General features: G+C 37.1%; 1 non-coding gene across 1 annotated transcript; it reads right to left on the reverse strand.

The window, feature by feature from the left end:
• Nucleotides 1-11158: 11158 nt before the first annotated feature.
• On the reverse strand, nt 11159-11266 carry LOC112738828 (small nucleolar RNA R71). Its single transcript, XR_003169783.1, has one exon. It is a non-coding gene; the product is annotated as a small nucleolar RNA R71 (small nucleolar RNA).
• Between the last annotated feature and the right edge of the window lie 1870 nt (nt 11267-13136).

The following is a 13136-nucleotide window of genomic DNA, read 5'->3' on the forward strand; positions in this document are numbered from 1 at the left end:
GCAATCTATGGTTATCTTGTAAATCTTAGTCAGGAAATCAATTATAATTATCAGTATGAATTGCGAAGAATAAAAGAGCACGGATTAAATACTTGTTCTGCAGTAATAGAGAATATGTTGGAGTTTTGGAGATGCTTTGTCTTCTGAATCTCTGCTTTCTCCTTGTCTTCTTCTTCACGCACTCAAGGTTCCTCCTATGGCAAGCTGTGTGTTGGTGGATCACCGTTGTCAATGGCTACCATCCGTTCTCTCAGTGAAAAAGGTCCAGGTGCACTATCACCGCACGGCTAATCATCTGTCGGTTCCCACTCATGATGGAATAGGATCCATTGATCCTTTTGCGTCTATCACTACGCCCAGCCCTTGTGAGTTTGAAGCTCGTCACAGTCATTCAATCCCTGAATCCTACTCAGAATACCACAGACAAGGTTTAGACTTTCCGGATTCTCAAGAATGCTGCCAATGGATTCTCGCTTATACCACGAAGATTCTGATTAAGGAATCCAAGAGATATTCATTCAATCGAAAGTAGAATGGAGGTGGTTGTCAGGCACGCGTTCATAGGTTGAGGATGATGATGAGTGTCATGAATCATCACATCCATCATATTGAAGTGCGAATAAACATCTTAGATAGAAACAAGCGTGTTTGAATAGAAAACAGAAATAGTTGCATTAATTCATCGAAACACAACAGAGCTCCTTACCCCCAACAATGGAGTTTAGAGACTCATGCCATCAAAGAGTACAAAGTTCAGATCTAAAAATGTCATGTGGTGCGAAATAGACCTCTAAAAGTTGTTTAAATAATAAACTAGTAACCTAGGTTTACAGAAAATGAATAAACTATGATAGATGGTGCAAAAATCCACTTCTGGGGCTCACTTGGTGTGTGCTGGGGCTGAGACTTAAGCTTCTCACGTGCCTAGGCTGTTTCTGGAGTTAAACACCAGGTTGTAACCTGTTTCTGGCGTTCAACTCCCATTTGTAACCTGTTTCTGGCGTTTGACGCCAGACTGCAACATGGAATTGGCGTTGAACGCCAGTTTACGTCATCTATCCTTGAGCAAAGTATGGACTATTATATATTTCTGAAAAGCCTTGGATGTCTACTTTCCAACGCAATTGAGAGCGCACCAATTGGACTCATGTAGCTCCAGAAAATCCATTCCGAGTGCAGGGAGGTTAGAATCCAACAGCATCAGCAGTCCTTTTTCAGCCTAAATCAGATTTTTGCTCAGCTCTCTCAATTTCAGCCAGAAAATACCTGAAATTATAGAAAAATATACAAACTCATAGTAAAGTCCAAAAATATGAATTTTGCTTAGAAACTAATAAAAATATACTAAAAACCAATTAAAACATACTAAAAACTACATGAAATTAACCCCAAAAAGCGTATAAAATATCCGCTCATCACTTTTATCTTCCATTGATAACCAATTTGAGCCTATGCTTAACCCATTTGTTCTTAATTGTAGCACATTACAAGCCTAAGTGAAAAATAATAAATATCCCTTAATTTGTATCTTTGATTAGCTTAGGCTAGTGAGAGTGTTTATCATTTGATTTTGGGAGAGTTGGAAACATTCGATAGAGATAAAAGTGTGTTTTTGTATTTGTGTTGAGAATCTTGGGAATTGGGTACATACTCATGTATTAATCATGTGTAAACCATATTCATTGATGTTCTTGTATATATATTTTAGTTTGAAAAGAAAAAAAATTTAATGAAAAAAAATAATAATAAAAAAAAAAGAAAAAAGAAAAAAATGAAAATAAATAATAGAAATAGAAAAAAAAAGAAAGACAAAGAATTGCAATGAAAAGGAGACAAAATGCCCCAAGGCAAGGTTCAATAAAAGTCAATGCATATGGGTGGTGATCAAAAAGCGAATGCATGAGTGTGTGAAAAAGTGAAAAATGGGTAGTTAGGTTTGTTTAGAATTGTTTAGGTTTTCATAGGTTAGGTGGGAAGTTTAAGTTAATCAAAAATTCAAATTTCAAGCTCACTTGACCATATGTATCCTACCTTGACCCTAGCCCCATTACAACCTATGGGAAGTCCTCTTGATATTTGTATGCATGCATAAAATAATTGTTGATTGTTAGATGAAAAATAAATCTTGGAAAGCATGATTAGGGGAGAATTGAGTGAATCAACCCCATACACTTGAGTGCCTAGAGCGGATACACATCTGGTGAGGGTTCGATCGCTCAATTACATGTCTCCATATATGATCATCTTTTCTTGCAAGTTTGTAAAATCTTTTTAATAATTCAATTCAATTGTGGGTTTGATTTGAATGCTATGGCCTTAGCCCTTGTACTTAAATATGTTTTCTTGGAAGTTGACTTGTTTTGACCAAGTGGATGCATTCATGTAGATAGGTTACATATAGATAGATTGCATTTAGTTAGTTTGCATTGAATAAATGTTGATGTCCCTTTGCTTCTTTCTTGATTTTAGCATGATGACATACTTAGTTTAAGTGTAGGGAGATTTGATAAACCCCAATTTTATGGTTTATCTTGTGCTTAATTTGGGGGATTTTATCACCTTTTCCCACATTTATTCAATGAAATAGCATGGTTTTGCAATTCTCCCTTGAATTTTGCTTAAGTGTAAAAACATGCTTTTTAAGCCCCAAACTGATAATTTTGATTCATTTTTATTCCATTCAATGCCTTGATGTGTGTGTTAAGTGATTTCAGGTTATAAGGCAAGTATTGGATGGAAGGAATGAGTAGAAAAGCATGTAAAGGGGAGAATGCATGAAGAAACAAAGATTGAGAGTGCATCAAAGGACGTGCACGCGCACAAGGCGTGCACGCGCAAAAGTGATCTCGCCCATGGACGCGCACGCGTACATACCGCTTCTGCGCGGATGGAGAAATTGCCAATTGACGCGCACGCGCACATGGCGCGCACGCGCCAATATTCTTACAGGCCCACTTGAAGGCAAAACGCTGGGGGCAATTTCTGAGCTGCCCAGGCCCAAGTCCAACTTGTTTTTGAGTGTATTTCATGCAGAATTGAAGTCCAAGCAAAGGGGGAGCAATTGTTTGAAGTGTTAGTATCATGTAGTTTAGTTTCTCGAGAGAGAAGCTCCCTCTTCTCTCTAGAATTAGGATTAGAATTTCTTAGATCTAGGTTTAATTCATGGTTTGATCTACTATTCCTCTCTCTAATTTTGTATTTCATTCTTGTAATTGCTTGCTTTGTTGTTGATGCACTATTCCTTCTTCTATTTTCTTCTAATGCAATTTATGATTCATGTTCTTTTATCATTGATTTGCTTTATTGTTGTTTAATTCCTTGCAATTGAGTAGTGTAGATTTATATTCCTTGCAATTTTACTATGCTTTCCTTTTATGCCTTTGACAAACCACTATTTTATGGTTTATCTTGTGTTCAATTGGGTGGTTTTTATTAACTCTTTACCCACTTATTCATACTATTTGCATGGTTTTACATTTGCCTTCCTAATTATGTGCTTTGATTGAAAACATGCTTCTTTGGCCTTAAGTTCCCTATGTTTAATCCTCTCTTATTACCATTAGATGCCTTGATATGTGTGTTAAGTGATTTCAGAGATTACAGGGCAGGAATGGCTCAGAGGATGGAAAGGAAGCATGCAAAAATGGAAAGAATACAAGAAGTTGAAGGAACTGCAAAGCTGTCAGCCTGACCTCTTCGCACTCAAATGGCTATAACTTTAGCTACAGAGGTCCAAATGACGCGGTTCTAGTTGCGTTGGAAAGCTAACGTCCGGGGCTTCGGTTTGATATATAATATGCCATAGTTGCCCTGATGCTAGGCGACAAGAACGCACGCTCCACGCGGACGCGTCGCAGTGACAAAAACCAACGTGTTTGAATTCGAAACCAGCGAATTCTGGGTTGTTTCTGACCCAGTTCTCGGCCCAGAAAACACAGATTAGAGTCTATAAAGTGGGAGAATGCATCCATTCACAATCATCAGCTCATAATTCATAATTTTTAGTTTTAGATGTAGTTTTGAGAGAGAGAGGTTCTCTCCTCTCTCTTAGGATTTAGGATTAGAATTCCTCTTAAAGGAATTAGGATTTCTTATTATTTCAACTTATTATTTCAGCTCTTTCTCAGGTTCAATGTTCCTTTTATTTATTTTTCCAATTTAATTTATGAACTTCTCCATGTTAGATTTGAATATTCTATTTAATATAATTTGAGGTATTTCAGTTATAAGATTGTTTTATTTATGCTATGAATGCTTTCAATTTATCCAAATTATTTTCATTCGAGTAGATTCTCTTCCCTTTTGGCTCTGGTTAAGTAATTGGTGACGCTTGAGTTATCAAATAAAGCAGTGGTTGAAATTGGCATATTACTAATTAATCTAGATCGCTCTAAAGCTAGTCTTCCCACAGGGATTGACTAGGACTTGAGGATCAAGCTAATTAGTCCACTTGACTTAACTAAGTGGGATTAAAACCCAATTCTCATCACATCTGATAAGGATAACTAGGATAGAAATTCCAAATTCTTATACCTTGCCAAGAGATTTTGTTATTATTAATTTATTTTTCTTGTCATTTAAATTACTTGCTCCTTATTTCAAAAACCCCCAATTTACAAAACTCATAACCAATAATAAGAACATACCTCCCTGCAATTCCTTGAGAAGACGACCCGTGGTTTGAATACTTCGGTTATCAATTTTAAAGGGGTTTGTTACTTGTGACAACCAAAACTTTTGTAAGAAAGGAATTCTTGTCGGTCTAGAAGCTATACTTACAACGCGAATTTATTTTGAAAATTCTAGATCACGCGAGAGTTTCGTTCTTCAAAATGGCGCCGTTGCCGGGGAATTGCAAACGTGTGCCTTATTAATGGTTATTGTAAATATTTTCTTTTGCTTGTTTATTTGTTTTTATTTTTGTTTTTATTTTTGCTTTTTCATAAATTAAGAGGTTATTGGTTTTTAATTAGTTATTAAAAATTTTTCAAAAAAATTGTTCTTCGTGTTCATCTTGACCTTCAAGTTGTTCTTAGTTGTTTTCTTTGTTCTGATCTAAAAATTTTAAGTTTGGTGTCATTTTATTGTTTTTCTCTTTCCTCATTTAATTCAAAAATATCTTTTCTCTTTATTTTTATTGAATTTTCAAAATTTCCATAAAAAAAATTCAGATTTTGATTTTAAAATTTTTATCTTATCTTATCTTAGTTTTAAATTTCAAAATTCAAATCTTTTTCAAAATTCATATCTTTTTCAAAATCTTATCTTATCTTATTTCAAAAAAATCAAATTTCAAATTTCAAATTTCAAAAATTTAAAAGTCAAAATTTAATTTTCAAATTCAAAATTTAAATTACCTTTTAATTTAAAATTTGTTTTTATTTTCGTTTTTAATTACTATTATGAGTTCTCACCCCTCTCGCTTTGAGTTTGGTTCCAATGTTGTTGCAAGGAATGGAAATTATAACAGGAACAGGCATCAAGGTTGGAACAATCAAAGATGGGAGGAGCCACAAGGATTTGATCAAGCCTCATGGCAACAACCACCTCCAATGGACTATCAACAACCCCCATCATATGCCTATGAACCCTTTCCTCAACATGACTTTGGACCACCAAACTCACAAGCCCCTTTCCACCATTCACCTCCATATGACCCTAACCCGTATCCACCATACCAACCACCTTATGAGCCAAATGAACCATACACAGAACCACCCCCATTCCAACACAACTACTCTCATGAACCACCACCTCAATATACACCATCTCCTTATCATTATCAAGATAAACCACCTTCCTACCATGAACCCTTTCTCCTAACAAATGAATCCTCCTATCCACCCCAAACCTCTATGGAGAAAGCACTTACTGATATAAACTCTACTATAAAAGCTCTCGTCGCCCAAATCAGACCACCAAATACCTTCAACAATCAACTCTCAAGCTCTAGTGCACTTCCTTTTCAACCACAGAATGATCTCCCCATCCCATCACCACCATTCATGGAAGAGCACCCACATCCATCAATCCAAGAGCAACATGATCCCAATGATGCTATTGACATGGTACAAGAGATAAGGGATCATCTTCACGAATCCATACTTCATAAGGAGCTAGAGGAGGCCCTCAAGGTGAAGGTAGTAAAAACCCTTGAAGTCGAAGGAGTGGTTGAAGAATTAGTGAAGGAAGACATCAAGGAGGAGTCTGATTTTGTCTTAGAGCAAGAGGAGGCCCAAAATGTGGAGATAGGAGAGACCCTTGAAGATGAAAGAATAGTTGAAAGGAGTTGTCATGGAAAGAAAATCATCAAGGATGAGTACGATTTTATATTAAAACTACTGGACAAAGTAGTAATTATTTAAGAGGAAGAAGTGGTTGAAGACTTGGGAGATGCTGAACCTCCATGGGAAAGTCAAGACATAGAGCTTCCTTCCAAGACAGTTGCATTTGATGTTGAGGAGGGTGTACAACCTCCAAGGCATGTCATGGTTAAGGACTTGGAAGAGGTCTATCAAGAGATGGAGATTAAAGAAGAAGAAGCACAACCTCCCATGCCCTTGGAAAGCAGTGAAGAGGAGATTGAATTAGAAGAAAGCTGCCAAGAGGAAGAGGTTGAAATTGAAGAAGCTTACAAGGAGGTGAAAGTTGTCAAAGAAGAGCACAAGGGAGCAGAGCTTGCATGATCATTAGAAAAACCTCTTCCAAGGCCATTACCGTCCAACACAACGTTCAAGTAGGTAAAATTCTTATCCTTGACCTTTACTTTCTCACTTGAATATGGGCTACTTGAGACAGATGGTCAACTTAGAGCTCTTTGTGGCATTAAGAGTAAGAGAAAGATGGCTAGTGGTTGGAGTTGTCAGGCAAGGTTCATTAAGGTTCCACATTCCGCACTGGAGTACAAGTGTTAGCGCAGAGCTCAATTAAATGGGTCTAGGAAGTTGTTTGGACGCTTCAGTGAGAATTCTAAAGCTGAACTACCCGGATGGAATCATGATAATTGATGAGCGGATAATTTATACGCTTTTTGACATTGTTTTTAGTATGTTTTTAGTAGGATCTAGTTACTTTTAGGGATGTTTTCATTAGTTTTTATGTTAAATTCACATTTCTGGACTTTACTATGAGATTGTGTGTTTTTCTGTGATTTCAGGTATTTTTTGACTGAAATTGAGGGACTTGAGCAGAAATCAGATTCAGAGGTTGAAGAATGACTGCTGATGCTGTTGGATTCTGAACTCCATGCACTCAAAGTGGCTTTTCTGGAGCTACAGAACTCGAAATGGCGCGTTTCCAATTGCGTTGGAAAGTAGACATCCAGGGCTTTCCAGCAATATATAATAGCTCATACTTTGGCCAATAATAGATGACGTAAACTGGCGTTCAACGCCAGCTTTCTGCCCAAATCTGGCGTCCAGCGCCAGAAAAGGAGCCAAAACCAGAGTTGAACGCCCAAACTGGCACAAAAGCTGGCGTTCAACTCCAAGAAGGACCTCTACACGTGCAACACTCAAGCTCAGGCCAAGCACACACCAAGTGGGCCCCGGAAGTGGATTTATGCATCAATTACTTACTTCTGTAAACCCTATTAGCTAGTTTATTATAAATAGGACCTTTCACTATTGTATTAGACGTCTTTTTGACCATCTTTGGATTACCTTATGATCCTTTGATCACGTTTTGGGGGCTGGCCATCTCGGCCATGCCTGGACCTTTCACTTATGTATTTTCACGGTAGAGTTTCTACACTCCATAGATTAAGGTGTGGAGCTCTGCTGTTCCTCAAAGATTAATGCAAAGTACTACTGTTTTCTATTCAATTCATCTTATTTCGCTTCTAAGATATTCATTCGTACTTCAATCTGAATGTGATGAACGTGACAATCATCATCATTCCCTATGAACGCGTGCCTGACAACCACTTCCGTTCTACCTTCGACTGAATGAGTATCTCTTAGATCTCTTAATCAGAATCTTCGTGGCGTAAGCTAGAATGATGGAGACATTCAAGAGAATCCGGAAAGTCTAAACCTTGTCTGTGGTATTCCGAGTAGGATTCAATGAATGAATGACTGTGACGAGCTCCAAACTCACGATTGTAGGGCGTTAGTGACAGACGCAAAAGGATAGTAAATCCTATTCCAGCATGATCGAGAACCGACAGATGAATAGCCGTGCCGTGACAGGGTGCGTTGACCATTTTCACTGAGAGGATAAGATGAAGCCATTGACAAGGGTGATGCCTCCAGACGATTAGCCGTGCCGTGACAAGGCATTGGATCATTTTCTCGAGAGATGACCGAAAGTAGCCATTGACAGTGGTGATGTATCACATAAAGCCAGCCATGGAAAGGAGTAAGACTGATTGGATGAAGATAGCAGGAAAGCAGAGGTTCAGAAGAACGAAAGCATCTCCATTCGCTTATTTGAAATTCTCACCAATGAATTACATAAGTATTTCTATCCTTACTTTATGTTTTATTTACATAATATATTGTAGCCCATATAAGTCAACTTAACTGAGATTTACAAGGTGACCATAGCTTGCTCCATACCAACAATCTCTGTGGGATTCGACCCTTACTCACGTAAGGTATTACTTGGACGACCCAGTGCACTTGTTGGTCGGTTACACGGAGTTGTGAACCGTGGTTTTGGCATCATGTTTTTGGCGCCATTTCCAGGGAAAGAAAGAGCAATGAACTTTACATAATTAAAGTGTAATCACGATTCCGCGTACCAAGTTTTTGGCGCCGTTGCCGGGGATTGTTCAAGTATGGACAACTGATGGTTCATCCTGTTGCTCAGATTAGGTAATTTTCTTTTTATTTTGTCTTCAAAAATTTTTCAAAAAATCTTTCAAAATTTTCTCCTTTGTTTTCGAAAAAAAATATAATATAAAAATGTTTTCAAAAATTTTATTCAAAATTTTTAAGAATGAATTCTAGTGTTTCATGAAGCATGTGAAGCCTGGCTGGCTGTAAAGCCATGTCTAAATTTATTTGGACTGAGGCAGCAATTTGTTATCAAGAACAAGCTAGTTGTTGCTAATCCACCTGCTGCTGTTCCTGATTCACCTGCTGAAGCTTGGCTGGCCATTGGCCATGTCTAGTGTTTTGGACCGGAGCTTTTATTGAAAGCTTGGCTGGCTAGTGAGCCATGTCTAATTCCTGGACTGAAGTTTTAGACTAAGAAAGCAAGATTCCTGGAATTCATGTTAAAAATTTTGGAATCCTTATTTTTTCTTTTTCATATAATTTTCGAAAGAATCCAGAAAAAAAAAGTTTTTAGAAAATCATAAAAGTCAAAAACATTTTTTGTGTTTCTTGTTTGAGTCATGAGTCATGTTATAAGTTTGGTGTCATTTGCATGTGCATCTTGCATTTTTCGAAAATTTCATGCATTCATAGTGTTCTTCATGATCTTCAAGTTGTTCTTGGTAAGTCTTCTTGTTTGATTTTGATGATTTTTTGTTTTGTGTTGTATGGTGTTTTTCATATGCATTCTTGAATTCTTAGTGCGTAAGCATTAAAGAATTCTAAGTTTGGTGTCTTGCATGTTTTCTTTGCATTAAAAATTTTTCAAAATTGTGTCTATGATGTTCATCATGACATTCAAAGTGTTCTTGGTGTTCATCTTGACATTCATAGCATTCTTGCATGCATTCATTGTTTTGATCCATAACTTTCATGCATTGCATCATTTTTCCTGTTTTTCTCTCTCATCATAAAAATTCAAAAAACAAAAAAATATCTTTCCCTTTTTCTCTCATCAAATTCGAAAATTTGAGTTGACTTTTTCAAAAATTTTTAAAATCAAGTTGTTTCTTATGAGTCAAATCAAATTTTCAATTTGAAAATCTTATCTTTTTCAAAATCTTTTTCAAAAATCAAATCTTTTTCAAAATTCTTAGTTATTTTCGAAAATTTCAAAAATATTTTTCAAAAATCTTTTTCTTATTTTTATATCAAATTTTTGAAAATAAAATAATCAATTAATGTTTTGATTCAAAAATTTCAAGTTTGTTACTTGCTTGTTAAGAAAGATTCAAACTTTAAGTTCTAGAATCATATCTTGTGATTTCTTGTGAATCAAGTCATTAATTGTGATTTTAAAAATCAAATCTTTTTCAAAACTAATTTCAAAATATCTTTTCTAACTTCCTAACTTCTTATCTTTTCAAAATTTGTTCCAACTAACTAACTAACTTTTTGTTTGTTTCTTAACTTTTTCAAAACTACCTAACTAACTCTCTCTCTCTAATTTTCGAAAATATCTTCCCTTTTTTTCAAAAATTTCTTTTTAATTAACTAATTATTCTTATTTTTATTTTTGATTTTAAAAATTTTCGAAAAATACTAACATTTTTCAAAAACCATTTTCGAAAATCACTAACCCTTTTTCAAAAATTATTTTCGAAAATTTTCCCTCTCCCATCTTATTCTATTTATTTATTCATCTACTAACATCTCATCTCACATCTCAACCCTCCTCACAGTTGTGTTTCTTCCATTATATTACATTCTTTGTCTCCCCCTCTTCTTCTACTCACACAGGGATCCCTATACTGTGGTATAAAGGATCCATATTATTATTTTTTCTGTGCCCTCTTCTTTGTCATATGAGCAGGAGCAAGGACAAGAATATTCTTGTTGAAGCAGATCCAGAACCTGAAAGGACTCTGAAGAGAAAATTAAGAGAAGCTAAATTACAACAATCCAGAGATAACCTTTCAGAAATTTTCGAACAGGAAGAGGAGATGGCAGCCGAAAATAATAATAATGTAAGGAAGATGCTTGGTGACTTTACTGCACCTAATTCCAATTTACATGGAAGAAGCATCTCCATTCCTGCCATTGGAGCAAACAATTTTGAGCTGAAACCTCAATTAGTTTCTCTGATGCAGCAGAACTGCAAGTTTCATGGACTTCCATCTGAAGATCCTTTTCAGTTCTTAACTGAATTCTTGCAGATATGTGATACTGTTAAGACTAATGGAGTAGATCCTAAAGTCTACAGGCTCATGCTTTTCCCTTTTGCTGTAAGAGACATAGCTAGATTATGGTTGGATTCTCAACCCAAAGACAGCCTGAACTCTTGGGATAAGCTGGTCACGACTTTCTTAGCCAAGTACTTTCCTCCTCAAAAGCTGAGCAAGCTTAGAGCTGATGTTCAAACCTTCAGACAGAAAGAAGGTGAATCCCTCTATGAAGCTTGGGAAAGATACAAACAGTTGACCAAAAAGTGTCCTTCTGACATGCTTTCAGAATGGACCATCCTGGATATATTCTATGATGGTTTATCTGAGCTATCAAAGATGTCACTGGACACTTCTGCAGGTGGATCCATTCACCTAAAGAAAACGCCTGCAGAAGCTCAAGAACTCATTGACATGGTTGCTAATAACCAGTTCATGTACACTTCTGAGAGGAATCCCGTGAGTAATGGGACGCCTATGAAGAAGGGAGTTCTTGAAGTTGATACTCTGAATGCCATATTGACTCAGAATAAAATATTGACTCAGCAAGTCAATATGATCTCTCAGAGTCTGCATGGAATGCAAGCTGCATCCAACAGTACTCAAGAGGCATCTTCTGAAGAAGAAGCTTATGATCCTGAAAACCCTACAATAGCAGAGGTAAATTATTTAGGTGAATCTTATGGAAACACCTATAACTCATCATGGAGAAATCATCCAAATTTCTCATGGAAGGATCAAAAGCCTCAACAAGGCTTTAATAATGGTGGAAGAAACAGGTTTAGCAATAATAAACCTTTTCCATCATCCACTCAGCAACAGACAGAGAACTCTGAACAAAATACTTCTAATTTGGCAAACTTAGTCTCTGATCTGTCTAAGGCTACTGTAAGTTTCATGAATGAAACAAGATCTTCCATTAGAAATTTGGAAGCACAAGTGGGCCAGCTAAGTAAAAGGATCACTGAAATCCCTCCCAGTACTCTCCCAAGCAATACAGAAGAGAACCCAAAAGGAGAGTGCAAGGCCATTGACATAAGAACCATGGCCGAACCTACAAGGGGAGTGGAGGACGTGAATCCCAAGGAGGAAGACCTTCTGGGACGTCCAGTGATCAATAAGGAGCTTCCCTCTGAGGAACAAAAGGACTCTGAGGCTCGTCTAGAGACCATAGAGATTCCATTGAACCTCCTTATGCCCTTCATGAGCTCTGATGAGTATTCCTCTTCTGAAGAGAATGAGGATGTTACTGAAGAGCAAACTGCCAAGTTTCTTGGTGCAATCATGAAGCTGAATGCCAAATTATTTGGCATTGATACTTGGGAAGTTGAACCTCCCTTGTTCATCAATGAACTAAGTGATCTGGATCAACTGACATTGCCTCAGAAGAGACAGGATCCTGGAAAGTTCATAATACCCTGTACCATAGGCACCATGATCTTTAAGGCTCTATGTGACCTTGGTTCAGGAATAAACCTCATGCCCCTCTCTGTAATAGAGAAACTGGGAATCTATGGGGTACAAGCTGCTAAAATCTCATTAGAGATGGCAGACAATTCAAGAAAATAGGCATATGGACAAGTAGAGGACGTGTTAGTAAAGGTTGAAGGCCTTTACATCCCTGCTGATTTCATAGTCCTGGATACTGGAAAGGAAGAGGATGAATCCATCATCCTAGGAAGACCTCTCCTGGCCACAGCAAGAGCTGTGATTGATATTGATAGAGGTGAACTAGTCCTTCAATGGAATGAGGACTCCCTTGTGTTTAAAACTCAAGGATCTCCCTCTGCAACCATGGAGAGGAAGCATGAAAAGCTTCTCTCAAAGCAGAGTCAACCCAAGCCCCCACAGTCAAACTCTAAGTTTGGTGTTGGGAGGCCACAACCAAACTCTAAGTTTGGTGTTGAACTCCCATATCCAAACTCTAAGTTTGGTGTTGGAGAGTCTCAACAAAGCTCTGCACATCTGTGAGGCTCCATGAGAGCCCACTGTCAAGCTATTGACATTAAAGAAGCGCTTGTTGGGAGGCAACCCAATTTTTATTTATCTAACTATATTTTTCTTAGTTATATGTCTTTGTAGGTTCATGATCATGTGGAGTCACAAAATAAATATAAAAATTTGAAAACGGAATCAAAAACAGCAGAAGAAAAAT

Source organism: Arachis hypogaea, chromosome 13 (assembly GCF_003086295.3).
Source record: "Arachis hypogaea cultivar Tifrunner chromosome 13, arahy.Tifrunner.gnm2.J5K5, whole genome shotgun sequence".
In the NCBI taxonomy this organism is placed as follows: Eukaryota; Viridiplantae; Streptophyta; class Magnoliopsida; order Fabales; family Fabaceae; genus Arachis; species Arachis hypogaea.